The following is a 10,153-nucleotide window of genomic DNA, read 5'->3' on the forward strand; positions in this document are numbered from 1 at the left end:
GCTATTGCTTATCCCTCGATTTCATACCTGCTATTCATCCCACTGCAGATCTTCTTGCCAGTGGTAGTGTCTATGGGCACTTGCACGTGTCATTATCCTAAAATTGGGTGGTTGGCAAGGCCCAGATTTGAGAAATGGTCCTAGTTAGCTTGGCCTCCCAAAGAGAATGAGAATTGTGAAAAATGGAAAAACCCCAAACAAGCACAGAATCCCTGATAACTCTGCTTCTTTGCTGTCTTATGTAGGGAAGCATTATGGGATTCACAATTATCTTTCTTTAGCAGTTGCAGTCACAGCTACAAGCTTCCCTCCCCACCATCCTTCCCCCCAACCCCCAATCCAAGGCAGAGTGTGTACAGATGTCAAGGAGGAGTTGTGTACGCTGCTCCAGGAGTTCAAGGGCAGTGCATGTGTCTCTATTTCTTTATTCTCTCAGATCCCCAGCCAGTGTGCCTACTTCAGGAAGTTGTCCTGCCCTTCTAGGGAACAAACATTTTCAAAAACTTCTAGTCAATGGTACAGAATTTTGCAGCTTCACACCTACGGGATCCATAGATGGGAAGCCAACCTAGAGCATCAGGAGAGAAGAAAACAGCTGCCAACTTGTCTTTCCTCCATGTTACAGATCCCAAGAGGTTTAGTTACTTAGGTCCTTCATGAAATCCATGATTACTGTATTGAAAGGTTTAGCACATGTCTGTACCCTTTGAAAAAATCTTTTCCTCTTTTTCTGTCTCTCTGAAAATAAGATTCATGATGTCTTTGAAAGATGTTGTTTTTCTTAATTTCACCTTCATTAATCTTATTTGGTTATTGCAAGAGGTTTCTCCATGACTGCCAGCGATGGGTAATGTTTTCTTTGCCAAAGTTCATGATTCTCCTATTGAAATCACTAATTTCCAACGTCTCGCCCCAGTGCTTTAGTGCTTCCCAGGCCTTTCAGGAATGAGTTCAATTAACAGCGTGGAATAAATCCTGAAACCTGATTCATCTTTCATATGATCTGATTAAAGTAATTGTACTCAAAGGTTTAGTAAAAGGGTATAAAAACAGACGAGAAAGGAATTCGCCAAACCTAGTGTGGTAAAGTCTTAACCTGGCTGGGATTTCCTCTTTTAAACTCATACATAGTTGGTTTACTAGCTTTTGGGCGGTAGAAACAGGCCAAATAGTTTCTATCCTGGGATTTACTGAGGCTCTTTTCTTGCAGAGTTAGACCTCAGTTTAAACAAAACAAAGCACACAACTCACGGTAATCCTTGATGTGCACATTCCAATGCTCCTCCCCCAATCCTATCGGGAGACTGGCAGTTTTGAAATTAATTATTTGAGCTTGACCAATTCAAAAGCACCTTTGAATTAAAACAGGGTAATTTGGCCCAGGGGTTATTGCCCATCTTCTAATTACTTTTCTGTATTTTGAACAAACAAAAACAAAGCACAAAATGGCTGAGCTAATGAACTTTGGGTGCAGCTGTTCTATTCTGCAGCTTTTCATGATGAAAAAACAGCTTTAACTTCCAAGCACATCTCATCTGAGCTTTCTCAGCAGGGCAGCAGGATGGCAGCTATCATCCTGGGCATAGGACAACTGTGAGAGAAGTGGTTGAGTCTTCCAACCCATGAGCCATCCCATGAGCCAAGGCTACTCAACCTACTGGAGATTGTCAGAGCATAAAAGAGGACACCAGCAGAAGTGGTGGTAGAGGAGCATCCAGAGACAAGACATGAGACATACATTTGAAAAGAGAAGAAGCATTCCATTTACCCTTTTGTGGCAGGGGAAGCCCCTCTTCTCTGCCAGTTCTTCCCATCGTCCAGTAGTAAGCTGCAGTGATGGGGAATATCAACCAGCTGAAGTTCCCAATTTCTGCCTCTTGCCAATGTCATGTCCAATATGTAGAGGAACCAGCCCATTTGTACATAGATATAGTGTAGGTATCATAGATAGTGGGAGAAGTTTGTATTCTGAGGACCAAGGTTCAAATTCCATCTTTAATCTCTCACCTTGTGATCTTGGACAGGAAATTGAACTTCTCTGGGCTTCAGTTTCTTCATCTGTAAAATGAAGGGCTAAGGTCCCTTCTAGTTCTAAATCTATGCATAGCCCTGCCTCTCTTAAATCTAACTCACCGCAAATCATGACATCGCCTTCCCGATGTCACTGGTCCTCTTCAAACGCCAACAATAAATCTATGACCCAAGGATGGGTCACTTAGTCCTTCTAAAAGAGAAGATGTAAATATGATAAATATGTACATATTTGAAATATGATAAATATGTACATATTTACATGTTCGGTGTAAATACGATAGGTGCAATGGACAAGACAAACCCATTAGGAGGTACTTATAAGACATTCAGGCTTAGAGGACTTGGATCTTGTTGTAGATTTAAAGTCTTCCTCTTCGAAAAAGCCTGTAGGTGATCCTGGTAGATCCTACCAATCTGGAAGAATTTTGAATTCAGGCCAGTGATGGATTGTTGTCTGTCTACTCAATAAATGGAGGGGTGTGAGTGAAATGTTGAGTTTTGATATAGCATCGTATATGTATAGCTGGAAGGAAATTTAGAGTTCATCTAGTCCAACCCCTTTCTTTTACAGATGATGAAACTTAAGTCTCAGGGAAGTTAAGTGACTGGACCAAGGTCATATAATTTAAAGTGTCAGAAGCAGGTTCTGAACCCAGACTCTCTGATGACAGATCTATCGCTCTTTCCACGGGCCATTTTGCTTCCTGACTGGTCATGACACTCCTGCCATCAAAACTTTTCAATGGATCCTTATTTTCTATGGATTAAATGTAAACTCCTTAGGTTGTTTGAATCCTTTCCTTGAAAGGGCCAATGCAGATGCGACCTGCTCCATCAAACCTTATTTGGACATTTCCCTTCCTGTTCCGTCAGGTGAAAGAATTCCTTCCTTCTTCAAATACTCATTCATCTTGCTTTGACCTCTCCTTCTGCACTTATCTCGTTCACCCCTGTATAACAATAGTTTTGTATGGCTCTCCCTCCCCATTCATTTGTAGATTCCTCAAAAGCAAGCTATATATCAAATAGATGAATGAACAAAGCATTTATTAGGCATTTATTGTATACTGAGCACTGGGGATACAAATAGAAGAGTGACACAGCCCCTATTTTCAGGGAGCTCACTTTTGTGGGGGGGGGCAATGAGGGTTAAATGACTTGCCCAGGGTCACATACTAAGTAAATGTCAAGTGTCTGAGGCTGGATTTGAACTCAGGTCCTTCTGAATTCAGGGCCAGTGCTTTATCCACTGTGCCACCTAGCTGCCCCAGGGAAACTCACAATCTAACGAAAAAGAGAACACAGATGGAAGTTTCAGGGGCAAATCAGATGAAGAAATCCCATGATCCTTAGGGTACAGCAGCAAAGCAGATGCCCAGGTCACTTCTTTAATCATATATACATCTTTATGCTCCAAGACACCATTTCCTACGCTTCCCCTCCATGTACTACATACTCTGGCCAGGCTAAGCTACTCATTCTCCCTCATATACACCAGGTATTTTCTCATCCCTGCCTTTGCCTTCCTGTTTCCCTGAATATGAAATGCTCCCCTTCTTCTCGTTGTATTAACATTTTCTACTCCTCCTCCAAAGCTCAACTTCATCGTCATGTCATTCATGAAGCCTTCATCATGAGCCCCTTTCTTGTTGTTCAGTCATTTGCAGTTGTGTCTGACTCTTTGTGATCCCTTTAAGCGTTTTCTTGGCAGACATGCTGGAGTGGTTTGCCATTTTCTTCTCCAGATCATTTTAGAGATGAGGAAACTGAAGCAAATGGGGTTAATTGACTTGCCCAGGATTATTAAGTGTCTGAGTCTGGATTTGAACTCAGTTCTTCCTGACTTCAGGCCTTGTACTCTATCCACTGCACCACCTAGCTGCCTAGTCAATGATTTCTATGCCTCCTGTTCCCACACTTCTCTCATTATACTTTGCACTTCTATCTAATGATCTTCTGTCAAGTGTTTGAGACCGGATTTGAACTCAGGTCCTCCTGAATCCAGGGCTGGTGCTTTATCTACTGTGCCACCTACCTGCCCCCATATCTAATGATCTTTTTTTAAAAAATTAGGGTGCTCGCTTCGGCAGCACATATACTAAAATTGGAATGATACAGAGAAGATTAGCATGGCCCCTGCGCAAGGATGACACGCAAATTCGTGAAGCGTTCCATATTTTTAGAACATTGCATTTTTAAAATCAATTACTGTGACAGATGTGTAAAAATATTGCAATAAAGTTTTGTGAATGTATCTACAAAAAAAAAAATTAGGGCTGGGGGAGGGTGATCTAGGACATGTGATTTCATCATTGTGGGGAGTTCTTGGTGAAAAAACTTTCCTCTATCAATGCAAATCTACAAATGTTCTGCAAATTAGAGTCTTAAAAAAAATTGACCTCGGAAACCGAGAGGTTAATGACTATCTCCTTTCTCGCAAAGATACAATGAGGACAATGCTTTGCTTAGTATGAGCTACACTTTCACTTTCCAATTCAAGGCTGGTCTGGGAGGAGCAATTCTCCTTCACCCACTTTGACACTTCTACATTCTCCTTTTCCTGCTATTTCTTAGCAACCTCTCCTCCTTTTAAGGTCTACCCATCAAAATTATCACCCAATCCACATCATTATCTATTGACCCACCCAGGTCATTTTCCCTCGTTTCTCAAGGAACTGAGTGCCTGACTCTTAGTCCCCATCTCCATTCTAATTCCTTCTCTCATTCTAGGGGAATTCTATATAATATTGGTGCTTTCTGAAGTATCTTAACTTCCTAGTTCTTCCCTGTACTCACCTCTCATGAGCTACTCCTTTATTCCATCTCAGCTGCACACAGAAATGAGCATGCCCTTAATCCTGCCATCACACACAAATGGTTTCCTTCTATGTTTGAAGCAATGAAATTAATTTACTGGATAAGTCTTTTATCATTCTTTTCTCCCTCTTCCCTTATGACCTTTAACCCTTTTCTTGATTAGTAGTGAGTCAATAGGCATTTATTAAGAAATTACTGGGTGTCAGGCACTGGGCTAAGCAATGATGATGCAAAGAAAAGCAAAAATACAGCCTTTGGGGAGCAGCTAGGTGGCGCAGTGGATAAAGCACTGGCCCTGGATTCAGGAGGACCTGAGTTCACATCTGACCTGAGACATGTGACACTAGCTGTGTGACCCTGGGCAAGTCACTTAACTCTCATTGCCCCGCAAAAAACCCCAAAAAACAAACAACCCCCCCAAAGTCCCCCAAAATACAGCCTTTGAATGGGAAAGAAAAAAAATATTTTAAAAATTGTATGTATTAGATCTATACATTGTAAATCAAAAGTAATCTCGGAGGGAGCACTTCTAAGGTTATGTTCCACCTATTCCACATTTATCCAGCTATATCTATATCTGCATATGTCTATCTCTATATCTTCATGCTACCTCCCTCTTTAGAATATAAGTCGCTGAAGGGTAGGACCTGTTTTTGCTTTTTCTTTGTACCTCAGTACTTGATAGAGTATCTGACACATAGTGTGTTTTTTTTTTGGGGGGGCAATGAGGGTTAAGTGACTTGACCAAGGTCACACAGCTAGTAATAGTCAAGTGTTTGATGCCGTATTTGAACTCAGGTCCTCCTGAATCCAGGGCCAGTGCTTTATCCACTGCACCACCTAGCTGCCCCAGCATTGTGTATTTTAATAAATGCTTGTTTATGGATTGATTGCAGAGATTAATTATTACATCAGTGGTGATACAATTTCTACATTCATGCCAATCTAGTAGGCAGTCATCGTGAACTGTCAAGGCAGAAAAAATAATCATCCAGCATTAATGCCAAGATCATGTTTCTATCTCCATCTAATCTCCCAGCAGAATTCCAGTCTCAAATGACCAATTCACTGTTGGCATCTCAAACTCAACCTTCTTTAGAGTGAATTCACCTTTTATCCTGCTAAAACCTCCTTATTTCTGTTTAGGGCACTTCCATTTTCTCCATCACCAGAGTTCATAATCTTCGGGTCATCTCCAGCTTTTTCTTCTCCCTCATTCCCACTGTGTCCAGTAAGTTGTCACATCTTGTGTATTCATTCCCCACAACATCTCTCATCCCCTTCCCTCCACTCACATGTCTACCACCTTAGTTCAGACCCACGGCACTTCTTACATGGACTCTATTACAATATCCTTTCATTGGCCTCCCTACTTCTAGTCCCGTCCCTTTCCAGTCCTCCCCCCATCTAGCTGCCCAAATAATTTTCCCAAGGCATAAGTAGAACTGAATCACTTTCCTCCCTAGTAATCTTCAGGTGGTTCGTATTGCCTCTAGAATGGGATACCATATAAACTTCTTAACCTAGCACCAAAGGTTAAGATCCCCGCAATCTATTTCCTATCTACATTTCTAGACTTTTTCATATTATTCCCCTTAATGCATGCTATGTTGCAATCAAGAGGTACTGCTCAGTATTCCCTGAACTCAGTAAGGAGGAGAAAGGAAGGAAGCATGCTGCACATATAGCCAATCAATGAATAATCAGCCAACAAACATATATTGAATACCGACTATTTGCCAGTCACTTTGCTAAGTTCTAGCAACGTCCCTGCCCTCAAAAAACATATATTTTATTGGGTATAGTGGAGAACATGTACATAGATAAGCATACACAAAGCATTCATGCCTCCACTGAACAGGGAATAACAAAGATCCAGCCTTATGTTTGTGTTCCAGCTCCAACATTTAGCTGTGGGACTATGGATGGGTCACTTCCTTTCTCTGTGCTTTAGTGTCCTGATCCACCAAATGAAGAGGCAGCTAGGTGGTGCAGTGGATAGAATGGAGTCAGGAAGACTTGAGTTCAAATCAGACCTCAAACACTTACTAGCTGTGTGACCCTAGGCAAGTCACTTTACCCTATTTGCCTCAGTTTCCTCATTTGTAAAATGAGATGGAGAAGGAAATTGTAAACCATTCCAGCATTTCTGCCAAGAAAACCCCAAATGGAGGCATGAAGAGTCATACATGACTGAAACAATTGAAGTATCAAATGAAAATAACAATACATGGAAAATCTGCCTCAAAGAGTTGTTGTGAGGAACACACCTCGTAAAACATAAGAATGTGGTGTTATGAACATTTACTCTGATAAAACCTATATTTGAAGGCTGTTTATCAACAAACTTCCTGGAAGCTGTTATTTCCTAAAACAACTGTCCAAAAAGACACATTTGGTTGAAAGGTCAAGGAATGCCTTTTGTTTATTAAGCAGATAATTTCTATCTTCTGGTCTTGGTTTCTTTCATTTTGACCTTGTTTATGAGAATTTAAGATGCTCAGATTCCCAGAATACCCTTCTGGGTTTTGTTATTTTGGGGTGAGCTATGACATGATGATGTTTCCAAATATTTTCAGCTCTTGGTATTGTTAGGTGAATCTGGGCTTCTCATAGGTGATATACCTGAAGACTGGGCATTTTCAGGTCTTCTTGGGAAGTGCTTCATTACCATGTGATAAAAACAGAAACATTTTCAGAGATGGGCCAACTCTGCCAAACTCCCTTAGACCTTCAATAAACATTTGCTTTGTAGAACTTTACAAAGTTCTGAGGAGTTAACTTATTATGGAATTATAGAAGAGACATTAGTGATCATCTGGTCCCTTCATTCTTGAGATGAAGAGAAGCAAAAGGGTGTGTCTGAAACCACACTGTTAATTAGAGGTAGAAGTAAGGATTAAAATTCAGGTCTCTTAACTCCTGGTCCCGTGTTCATAAATATGATATATTTTTTTTTCAAACAGAAAATTCATTTTGGAACTTGATCCTTTTTCCTCTCCTCTTTCTCTTCCATGCCTTTCTCCTTCTTCTTTCCCCTCTCTACCTCTCCCTTTACTTTCTCCTCTTCCTCCATCACCATCACCACCACCATCATCAACTCTTCCTACTCTTTGTTGTTGATTTTTTTAACCTTGGAGTTATTCTCAACTCCTCTTCATCACCCTATATCTAATCTATTGCCAAGTTTATTGTTTCTACCTCTGCAACATCTCTCATATATATCCCCTTCTCTCTACTCACACATTATCACCTATAATTCAGCCTCTGGACTATTAACAAGAACCTCCTAATTGTTTTGACTCCCTCAGATCTCTCTCATCTCGAATCCATCCTCCTCACAGTTGCTAAAATGATCTTACTAAGCCATACATCTGACCATGTCGCTCCTGTTCTCAAAATAAACCCCTGTTGTTTCCTATTACCTCTAGGATCAAATACAAACTCCCCTGTTTGACATTTAAAAGTCCTTCAAAACCTAACTCCAACCTATATTTCCTACTCAACAGTACTCCCCTTCATGCATTCTTCAGTCTAGCTGAATGGGACGTCTTGCTGTTTCTCACATACGGCATTCAATCTCCCATCTCTAGTGCAAAGAGACAGACTCTCTCCTGCCTGGAGTGCCCTCCTTCCTCAGCCCTGTCTCTTATGATCCCTGGTTTCCTTTAAAGCTCAGCTCAGGTGTCACCTCCTATGTGAGGCCTTTCCTGATTTCTCCCATCTTCAGTTGCTGGTGCTAGAATCACATTCCATGTTTACATTTATTTTGTATACACAGACGTCTGTCTATGTTGTTTTGCCTTATAGGATGTAAGAGCAATATGGACAGGAATGATATAACTTTATTCTTCATATTCCCAGTTTCCCATTGTCCCTGACATATAGTTGATGCTTAATAAATGTCTTTTGGTTGATCCATTGATCTTGGGGCATAATAAAATTATATTGCATTCACATATCAGTTCACCTATCCCTTAGTCAATGGGCAACCACTTTATTAGGGCAGTTGGGTAGAACAGTAGATAGAGTGTGGGCCTGGAGTTAGGAAGGCCTGAGTTCAAATCCAGTCTCAGACACTAGCTGTGTGGCCACTTAACCCTGTTTGCTTCAGTTTCCTCGTCTGTAAAATGAATTGAAGAAGGAAATGGCAAAACACTCCCGTATCTTTGCTAAGAAAACCCCAAAAGGGGTCATGAAGAGTTGGACATGACTGAACAACATTCACTTTTTTCCAGTTCTTGGATGAATATTTTGGCTACACACAGAGCCATTTTCTATGTCTTTGGGCTTCTTGGGGGTATAAATTCTAGTTTTTAAAGAAAAAACCCGAAATCTGACATTTATGTTTCAGATGCTCTCACATGCTTTTGCTGGTACATTACAGTTTTCACCAAAACATCCCTTCAGCTTCCTTTTGTGTGCACAAAAAAGGGTAACAGACTTTTCCTCCCATGACCTTTTTCTGTCTTTCCTTCCCTTCCCCCCTTTCCCTTCTCTCTCTTCTCTCGATCTATCTCTGTCTCTTTCTTCTGTTTCTCCCCCTCTATTCGTTTTTGTTTGTACCCGTGTGCATTTCTCTGCTCTGTGTATGTTGACATGTTCTGCATATGTGGACAGTCTCTGCCCATTTTCTCTTCTAGACTCAGCATTTTTCCCGACCTAGGTTGGCCTTTCTGTTTTGGACAGTTAATTAAGAATTCCTGCCTGAAATCTGAGACCCTGCCTGTCTTCCACTGCATGCCTTGACCTCACCATTGCAATCCTGTGCAAACATTAGGTGCGCAAAAGATCTTTTTCCCAGTGACTGATATGCAACTTTGTCAATGAATTTCCTATATTCACCAAAGCAGCTGATTACCACTTCTACAAAAACTACAAATTTGCTACAGTAGAAGGTAGTCCACTCTCCTTTCGGATATCCCTAATTGTTAGGAAACTTTCTTGACATCAAACTTAAATCTTCCCTTTCATACCCTCTGCTCTCAGACCGATCAGAGCAAATCTACTCTTCTTCCCCATGAAATTCCTTCAAATATTTAAAAACAGTCTCAGTCTTCTCTCTTCTAAAACAACCACCCAGTTTCTTTAAACACTTTTGAGTCTGGTATGAACTCAAGACTCTTTTCTGGTCACTTGCCTCTGTATTTTAACCAGCTTATCAAGATCTTTCCTAAACTGTGGCTCTTGTTGGATTGAATTGAATCATATGAGTTTATCTCTTTGTCATATGTCTTTTGCTTCTAAGTCCTATCAGAGTTCAGAGTTCTCCTGGAGTTTCTGTGATGTCCTATATGTACAA

General features: G+C 40.9%; 1 non-coding gene across 1 annotated transcript; it reads left to right on the forward strand.

The window, feature by feature from the left end:
- Window positions 1-4,108: 4,108 nt before the first annotated feature.
- On the forward strand, window positions 4,109-4,215 carry LOC122733182. The gene has a single exon (XR_006353771.1). It is a non-coding gene; the product is annotated as a U6 spliceosomal RNA (small nuclear RNA).
- The last annotated feature ends 5,938 nt before the right edge of the window (window positions 4,216-10,153 follow it).

Source organism: Dromiciops gliroides, chromosome 6 (genome assembly GCF_019393635.1).
Source record: "Dromiciops gliroides isolate mDroGli1 chromosome 6, mDroGli1.pri, whole genome shotgun sequence".
Taxonomy (NCBI): domain Eukaryota; kingdom Metazoa; phylum Chordata; class Mammalia; order Microbiotheria; family Microbiotheriidae; genus Dromiciops; species Dromiciops gliroides.